We start from the raw sequence: 9,658 nt of genomic DNA, 5'->3' as shown, positions 1-9,658 counted from the left end.
TACTGATTTATGTTTCTACAGGTCACGTAAAAGAGTTCCTTTTCTCATGCATCTGCACCAACATTTATTGTTATTTGTATTCTTAAAGATCCGCATTCTAACTGGAGAAAAATGGAATCTCATCTGGTTTTGATTTGCATTTGCCTGATGGCCAAAGATGTTGAACATTTTTTTCATATATTTGTTGGCCATTTGTACTTCTTTTGAGTGGTATCTATTCAGTTCATATGTCCTTTTATTTGTTGGGTTATTTGGTTTTTTGATGTTGAATTTTGGGACCTCTTTTATATATTCTGGATATTTGTTCTTTGTTGGAAGGGTAGCTAATGAATATTTTCTCTCGTCTGTCAGTTGTCTCCTCATTCTGTTAAAATTATTTCATTTGCTGTGAAGAAGGTTTTAAATTAGAGGCCAGATCGTCTATGCTTTCTCTTATTTCACATTACAGAGATCTAATTCAGGAAGTTTTTGCCTGTGCCTGTATGTAGGAGTATTTCCTCTACATTTTCTTCTAACAGTTGGAAAGTTTCTGGTCTTATAGTTAGGTCTTTGATCCATTTTGAGTTTACTTTTGTACAGAATGAGAGGAATTGAGTTTCATACTTCTCTAAAGGGATATCCAGGGTTCTTTACACCACTTGTTAAAGAGGCTGTCTTTTCTCCAAGGTATGTTTTTTGGCACCATTATCAAGACTCAGATGAGTATATCTGTGTGGGTTTGTCTCTCTGTCTTCTAGTCTGTTCCACTGGTTCACATTGTCAGTTTTTTGCTAGTATGCTACTATTTTCATTGTTATGACTTTGTAGTATAACTTGAAATTGCAATGCCTTCTTATTGGCTTTAGGCTTGCTATAGATAGTCTTTATGATATTGAGGTAAATTACTTCTATTCCTAGTTTTTTATGGGTTTTTATTATGAAGGGTTGTTGAATTTCATTGAAGGCCTTTTCTGCATCTGTTGACATGATCATGTGATTCTATTCATGTGGTGTATTACATTTATTGATTTGTGTATGTTGAACCCTCCTAGCATCCCTGGAATGCAATGATCCTGATAATGGTGTATAATCTTCTTAATGTATAGTTTAATTCAGTTTGCTAATATTTTATTTAGGATTTTTGCAACTATGATCTATAGTTTTCTTTCCTTGAAATATCTTTATCCAGTTTGGGTATGAGGGTGATGTGAGCTTCATAGAATGAGTTTAAAAGTACATCTTCCCTTTCAGTTTCATGGAATGCTTTGAGGAGTACTGGCATTTGAAGACCTGGTGAATCCATCAGGTCCTGGTCTTTTCTTTGATGGGAAGCATTTTACTGCTTCAGTCTCATTGCTTGTAATTAGTCTGTTTAGGTTTCTGTCCTCTCTTAGGTCACACGAGTATAGAAATTTGTCCATTTCTTCTAGACTTTTTAATTTATTAGATAAATTTTAAAAATATACCCTAATTACCCTCTGGATTTCGGTTGCAAAATTTATTGTAATAGCCCTATTTTTGTTGTTAATTTTATTAATCTGGGTTTTCCGTCTGTCTTTTGATTTGTTTAGCTAGGGATTTATCAATATTATTTATTCAAAGGCCAACCCTTTGTTTCATTGACCCTATGTATTATTTTTAGTTTCTAGTTCATTAATCTCAGTTCTAATCTTTATTACTTATTTCATTAAATGAATAAATCAGTTAAGTCTTACAAGCAGACCAGATCAATACTAGGGTTGGAGGATAGGATGCAGGAAATGGAACATACAAATTAAAATAAACAACAAGCAGAATATGCAAAAGTTCTGGGGCAACATTAAAAGAACAAACTTAAGAATAGCTGGCTTTGAGGAAGGAGAGAAGATACAGACTAATGTCATGGAAACTTAGTAAGATAATAAAAAAATTCCCTAATCTTGGGAAGGACATGGATATAGAGGTATAGGAGGCATTTAGAAATTCAAATAGACACTGATTACAGATTAAGCCATAAAGCAAACCTTAGCAAATATAAACAAAAAACAATAGAAACAAAATAAACTGAAATGATATTTTGCATTTTTTTAGATCATAATAGAATGAAATGACAAGGAAAACCACAGAAACTACACAAATACATGGAGATTAAGCAATGTACTTTTGAATGATGAGTGGGTCATAGAAGAAATTAAGGGGGAAATTAACAAATACATACAATCCAACCAAGATGGAAACACAACATATGAGATTCTCTGGAATGCAAAAGTATTAAGAGAAGTTTATAGCTATAAATGTTTACATTAAAAAAAAAGATCTCAAATAAACAACCTAATGATGCATCTTATTTATACAAACAAGAACAAAATTCACCCTACAAGAGTTTTTCATTTCCAAGATTTCTGGTTTGTTGGTTTGTTTATTTTCCTCGGAATATCTCTCTTTATTGAAATGTTCTTTCATATCCTGCATTTACTCCCATAGTGCATTCTTTATATTTTCTTTTAATGTACTGATCATTTTAGTAATCAACTGAATTCCTTGATAATCCCTACACTTCATTATCTCTGGATTTAGTTGTTGGGGAGTTTTGAACTTTTAGAGGCTTCTTACTGCCTTGTTTTTTCATGATATCTTTATCTGTGTTCCTATGTTGAATGTGCTCTCCTGTAGGGATGGCTATCTTTACCATTGTTATATGAAAGTTTCTAATGAGCTGCTTTCTCTTTATGATGTGCCTCAGGCAGGCCTTACCTCAGCCTTAAAACTCCCACTCAATGATAGAAGAGAGTAGCTATGAGTAACAGTTGACCTCCACAACAAATATATATAATACACAATAAACACTAAATGCTATATATCAGGAAAATAAAAAATATTTAGAGCCGAATTAACAAGTACTTCCACAAAACATGTTCTCATTGTTTTATGCAAGGGATTCTTCATTCTAAGTGGACACAATTTGACATGTAAAAGAAATATAACCATCGGTGCATTTTGGCAAAGGCAACACACAACAAATATCCAACTTGATTTTTATAGTATATGGTGAAGGTAGACTCTTTCTAGAACATTGTATAAACTCAAAAAATGCAATCCTAATATATAATATATATGATAAAGTACCCTTTTATTGCCTTTTAAGTGTGTTGTGTGTGTGTATGTACACACACACACACACACACACACATACATATAAGTTGCAGAAGAGCCTGTCAGAGAAATCTTTAAAATATAAATCTGATAAAAATATATGTTAATGTCAATTTAATTATTTATGTGTCAATCATCTGAGTTATAGTTTCAAGTGGCAGTAATTTCCCTGCCTCTTTATTGTGACTATTCCTTCCCCCCACACACATACTTCCTGAGTAATGTATGTTAGTTCATTTACTATTCTAGCTTTTACTATTTATAATTGATTCTTTGCCTTTTTGGGTTTTGTTGTTGTTTTGTGCTACCATAAATTGAACTCAGTAGTGTTTCACCACTTAGCTGCATCCCCAACCCTTTTTTGTTTTTGAGCCAGGGTCTCACTGAGTTGCAGAGGCCAACCTTGAACTTGGGATCCTTCTGCCTTAGCCTCTTGAGTAGCTGGGATTACAGGTATGCACCACCAGATCCGACTTCTTTTCCTTTTCCTTTAGGTTTACTTAATATATAGTTTTTGGAAGAAATCCTAGGGTAGAATCTTCATGATATTGGATTTGGCAGTGATTTTTCTTGGCTATGATGCCAGAAACACTGGCAACTAAAGAAAAATAAATAAATTGAACTTCATCAAAATTTAAAACTTTTGTGCATCTACAACTTGATAACTAAAAAACCAATAACCCACAAAAAAAATAGCTAGTTCTCTAAAAAAGATACAAATTGTCAGTAAATATATCAAAAGATTCTCAATGTCCCTAACCATTAAGGAATTACAAATCACTACCACTTCATATCCATCAGGATGGCTATGAACAAAAAAGGAAGATACCAAGGGCTGGTGAAGATGTGCTTTGACAGTAGGAATGTAAAATGATGCAACAGCTCCTGAAGACAGTATGGAAATTCCTCAAAAAATTAAACATAATTACCATAAGGCCTAAAATTCCACTTCTAGACAAATACACAAAAGACAAATGAACCTTTAAAACATGCTAGATGAAATAGACACAAAAGGACAAATATTATGATTCTATGTACATGAGCTCCCTAGAAAAATTTACAGAGACAGAAAGTAGAATAGAGGTTTTCAGGGACTATGGGAGTGCTGAATGGGCTTAATGGGCACAAAAAAAGATTTGGCTTAATGGGCACAAAAGTTTCAGTTTGGGATGATGGAAAGGTTCTGAGATGGACAGTGACAACATTTGCACAACAGTGTCAATGTACTTAATGCCACTGAATTATACATTTAAAAATGGTTAAAATGGTAAGCTTTATGTATATTTACCACAAGAAAAAATTTAAAAACACTTTGTTTATCTGTGTTAAAATAGTGGGACACTAATGCAGCTATTAGTTTAAGAGTGTCAATAGGAATAATACAGTGATAGTAAATAAGCTAAATGTTAAAAAGAAAAATCTCAATAACCTAACATCACATCTTAAGGAACTAGAAAAAGACAAACTTAGCCCAAAGCTAGCAGAAGGAAGGAAATTAACATTTGAGACATAGCAGAGACTAGAAAAATAAAAAAGAAATCGAAAGTTTATTCTTTGAAAAGATGCCCCAAATTAACAAGTTTATAGGGGCTGGGGTTGTGGCTCAGCGGTAGAGCACTCGCCTCTCTCATGTGAGACCCTGGGTTCGATCCTTAGCACCACATAAAAATAAATAAACAAAACAAAAATATTGTGCCCATGTACAACTAAAAATTTTTTTAAAAATTAACAAGTTTATAGTCAGATTGACCAAGATAATAAATAAAATTAGAAATGAAAGTAGGGACATTATTCCCAACCTTAATTTTAAAAAGGAATAACTGTACATCAGGACAAACTGGACAAAATGGGAAGATTCCTAAGACAACAAATTACCAGGACTGATTCAAGAATTGAAAATATGAAAATACTGTAACAAATGAAGAGATTAAATCATAATCAAAAAGTTCTCAATACCAAGAGTAAATCCTAATTTGATCTATGGATTTGGGGCGATATGAAGTGTTAGTATAGGTTCATCAATTCTGACGTATGCCATGCTGGTGTAGGAAATCGGTAATGTGGGAGCCACACTGGTGTAAGAAGTTAATCAGGGAGAAGTCTGGGGGAGGGGTGCCAGAAGTATATGAGAACTCTGCCTTGTGTTCAATTTTGCTATGAACTGCTCTAAAAACTTAAGTCTGTTTAAAAAAAAACAACAAAATCACCCAATAAGTGTCTAGGACTTGAGAGTTTCGCTGGTAAATTCTACCAACCATTTAAAGAATAATTAAAACCATTTCTTATCAAGAAAAAATAGAAGAGAAACAAACAGGTAATAATGCTTCCTAATCCATTCTATGAAACCAGTATTCCCCTAATAACAAAGCCAAGGACAAGAAGGAAAGAATATTACACAACATTATTGCTTACATATGAAAAAAAATCTTCCACAAAATACTAGCAAACCAAATGCAATACAATATTAGTTATACACCATGAACAAGTTCAATTTATTTCAAGAATTCTGTGGTAGTTCAATATGAGAAGATGAATGCAGTATTATCACAGTAAAAGAACAAAGGAGAAAAACAGGATCATCTCACTTATCACAGAAAGCGCTATGACAAAACCCAATACTCTCAAGATTAAAGAGATTCAGAAAAATAGGAAAAAGGAATTTTATAAAGGGCACTTAGAGAAAACTCTCAGCTATCTTTCTACTCAATTGTTAAAGAACAAAAGCTTTCCTCTTATGATCAGAAACAAGATAGGAATGCCCACTCTCACCACTGCTTGTCAATATTAAAATGAAACTTTGAGCTAGGATAATTAGAAATATATCTATAAATATAATCAAATATCCACCAATGTATGAAGTTCTTTTTCAACAATCCTATACCACTCACCCTCATGATTTACCCTTATTCATTATGCAGTGTTTATGTCACTGTAGACTTTTAATTGAGAGGTGTGAATCCTCCAACTTTAGGTGAGTCAAACTTTTGGCCTATCCCCTGACCTCCAGGGAGAAAAGAGTACCTAAATGTTGAGTTGATCACCAAGGGCCAGTGATTTAATCAACCATGCTTTCATCAGGAAGCTTCCTTCCATAAACATCCAAAAGGTCAGGTTTGAAGAGTTTGCCAGATCACTGAGCACATGGAAGTGAGTGAGAGGTGGAGCACCCAGAAAGATCTTAAAGCTTTGCTCTCCTTCCTCTATACTTTGCCTTAAGCATTTCTTTCATCTATTATTACTGACTGTAGCCTCTTAAAAAGATAAAACATTAAGTGTTCCCCTGTCATTACAGCAAATAACTGTGGAAACTGACCTGGAGACCTACTGCTTGGCATCTAAAGTAGGGGTTCATGAGACTGCACTCTTGATTCATGGGTCTGCATTATATCCAGGTGGTGTGAGAATAAACTGAATTATGGGACACCCAATTGGTGCATGCAGAGAACTGGAATATATGGGTTTATCTGTCTTTTTTTCTGTACGGTTGGTCTATGTATCTGTTTTTATACCAGTACCATGCAGTTTTTGTTAGGCTAGCTCTGTAGTATAATATGGAGTCAGTTATTGTGATGTCTCCACCATTGCTCTTTTGGCTTAGAGCATTGGTGTTTTTATGGATTTTTTTATTCTTCCAAATGAAATTTAGGACTATTTTTGTAGTTCTGTGCAGACTGTCATTGTTTTTTTTCATTTGTATATTTGTTTTGCTTTCTTCTTTCTTTTTTTTTTTTTTTTTTTTTTTTTTTAAGTACCAGGGGTGTTTAACCACTGAGACACATGCCCAGTCAACATATTTATTTTGTATTTCGAGACAGGGTTTCAACAAGTTGCTGAAGCAGGCTTTGAACTTGCAATCCTCCTGCCTTGGCCTCCTAAGCATCACCACACCAGCTGTCATTGTTATTTTGATGGGGATTGCATTGAATCTGTATACTCCTTTTGGCAGTATGACCATTTTAATAATGTTAATTCTGCCTGTTCATGAACATGGAAGGTTATTTTCTGAAGACTTCTTCAATTTCTTTTTTCATGTTCTATGATTTTCAAGAAGACAAGTTTCCCCTCCTTGGTTAGATTTATTCCTAGGTATTTTATGTATTTATTTTGTGAATGGAATTGTTTTCCTGATTTCTTAGCACATTTATTGTTGGTATATAAGAAAGCTATTGATTTTTGTATGTTGATTTTGTTACCTTCTACTTCACCAAATTTGCTTATTAGCTCTATCAGTCTTTTGGTAGAGTTCTTTGGATCATCTAGGTGTAAGATCATACCTGCAATGATACTTTCACTTCTTCTTTTCCTATTTTTATTCCTTATATTTTCTTCTTTTGCCTAATTGCTCTGGCTAGAATTTTTAGCATTATATTAAACAGGAGTGGTGAGAGTGGATATCCTTGACTTGTTCCATATTTTAAAGGAAATGCTTTGTTTCCCCCATTTACTGTGAGGCTGGCTTTGGATTTTTCTTATAATGTTGAGGTAGGTTTTCTATCCCTAGTTTCTTCAGTGTTTTTATCATGAATGGGTGCTGAATTTTGTCATAGGCCTTCTCTGAATTCATTAAAATGAATAAGTGATTTGTGTCCTTATTTCTATTTATTTGATAAATTTTATTTATAAATTTTATTGATTTATATATATTAAACCATTCTTGTATCTCTGGAATAAAACCAACTTGGTCATTGTGTATAATCTTCTTAATACATTGTTGAACATGATTTGCTACTATTTTATTAAGTATTTTTGCATCTAAGTTCATCAAGGATATTGTTTTCTTTCCTTGTTGTGTCCTTATCTAGTTTTGGTATGAGTGTGATAAGGCCTCATAGAATGAATTTGGAAATATTTGTCCCTTTCATAGACTAATGTGAGGAATATTGGCATTAGTTCTTCTTAAAGGTGTGGTAGAATTCAGGTGAGAATCCATCTGGTCCTGGGATTCTCTTTGTTCGAAGTCTTTTTATTAACTGCTTCTGTCTCATTGCTAGTTATTGGTCTGTTTAGGTTTTATGTCCTCTTAATTCAGTTTTGGCAGATCATATTTGTCTAGGAAAATATCCATCTCTTCTTGGGTTTCCAATCTATTAGAGTGTAAATTTTCAATAGTCCCCAATGATTCATTGGATTTCTGAGATATCTAGTGATCTCTCCTTTTTCATCTCTAATTTTATTAATTTGGGCCTTTATTTTTCTTTTGGCTAGTTTGACTAAGTGCTCTTATCAATCTTATTTATCTTTTCAAAGAACCAACTCTTGTGTTTCATTGATCCTTTGTACTATTTTTTTTTTATTCCCAATATCATTGATTTCAGCTCTGCCAATTATTTCCTTCTGCTAGTTTTAGGATTGGTTGTTCTTATGGGCCTTGAACTCTCTTCTCTACTCCTCCTCTTCTTCTTCTTCTTCTTCTTCTTCTTCTTCTTCTTCTTCTTCTTCTTCTTCTTCTTCTCTCTCTCTCTCTCTCTCTCTCACACACACACACACAAGAAAAGAAAATGACTCTTCATAAAAATGACAAAATTGTCTCTACTACAGTGGTCCAAATAGTTGACAAGAATGGATGGTCTTGGTTATACCCAACTGTCTGTCTTTCTGTTTCTTTTATTTATTTATTTTAGTTATACATGGGCACAATATCTTTATTTTATTTATTTTTATGTGGTGCTAAGGATTGAACCCAGTGTCTCACACGTGAGAGGCGAGTGCTCTACCGCTGAGCCACAACCCCAGCCCCATCTGTTTCTTCTTGATCTGTGTCTACAGCAAGAACAGTGACAGGGGGTTGTTAACCTCTTCCTGATTTTGTGCTGCTTTCTGAGCTGCCAGTTGTAGTGGCCTAACTGAAGCTAGTTGAAATATTTCTCAGCTTCCTTTCTCACCAGTATGAAATAAGATGGAGTAGAATGTATCGGTGCACTCCCAGGGTAGAGTTACTGGACTGAAGGGTATGAAGCAATCCCGATTTGTCTACAGGCTGTATATCGGGAATGGGTTGGCCAGCAACGCTATCAGAATCACACTCCTGTATACATAAAATAAGCTACTCAGAAAGTCAAGAGTTATATCTTTCCTCTCATGTGGAAAATGGAGAGAAAAAGGCAAAAAAAAAAAATTATCATGAAAACAGAAAAGAGACCAGCAGAACAGAAGACAGTTTTGGAGGAGGGAGGAAAGGAGGAATAGGAGAGGCTGAAGAGAATGAAATTGATCAAATTATGTTCATGTACAAATATGTCACAATGAATCCCACTATTATAATGCGTAATTATAATACATTATGTCATTATAATGCACCAACAAAATATTTTTTAAAAAAGAAGTTACTTCTCCTGCCTGAAATGTTCTGTTGCAAATTTGTGAACAATAGTAAGAATTAATAAAATATGTCCATTTCTTGTGTCCTTTCTAGGTAGAAGAAAGGTTAATCATTTAGATGTAGGAAAACATGAAGTTCACATGTTATTTGTTTCACAGACTAAGAGATGATGGCACAACACCTTTCAACACTGTAGAGAAGTTTATTTTGTTTTAATGTTACAAAAAA

The sequence above is a fragment of the Urocitellus parryii genome, chromosome 9, assembly GCF_045843805.1.
Source record: "Urocitellus parryii isolate mUroPar1 chromosome 9, mUroPar1.hap1, whole genome shotgun sequence".
Lineage (NCBI taxonomy): Eukaryota > Metazoa > Chordata > Mammalia > Rodentia > Sciuridae > Urocitellus > Urocitellus parryii.
This window is presented reverse-complemented; position numbering follows the sequence as displayed.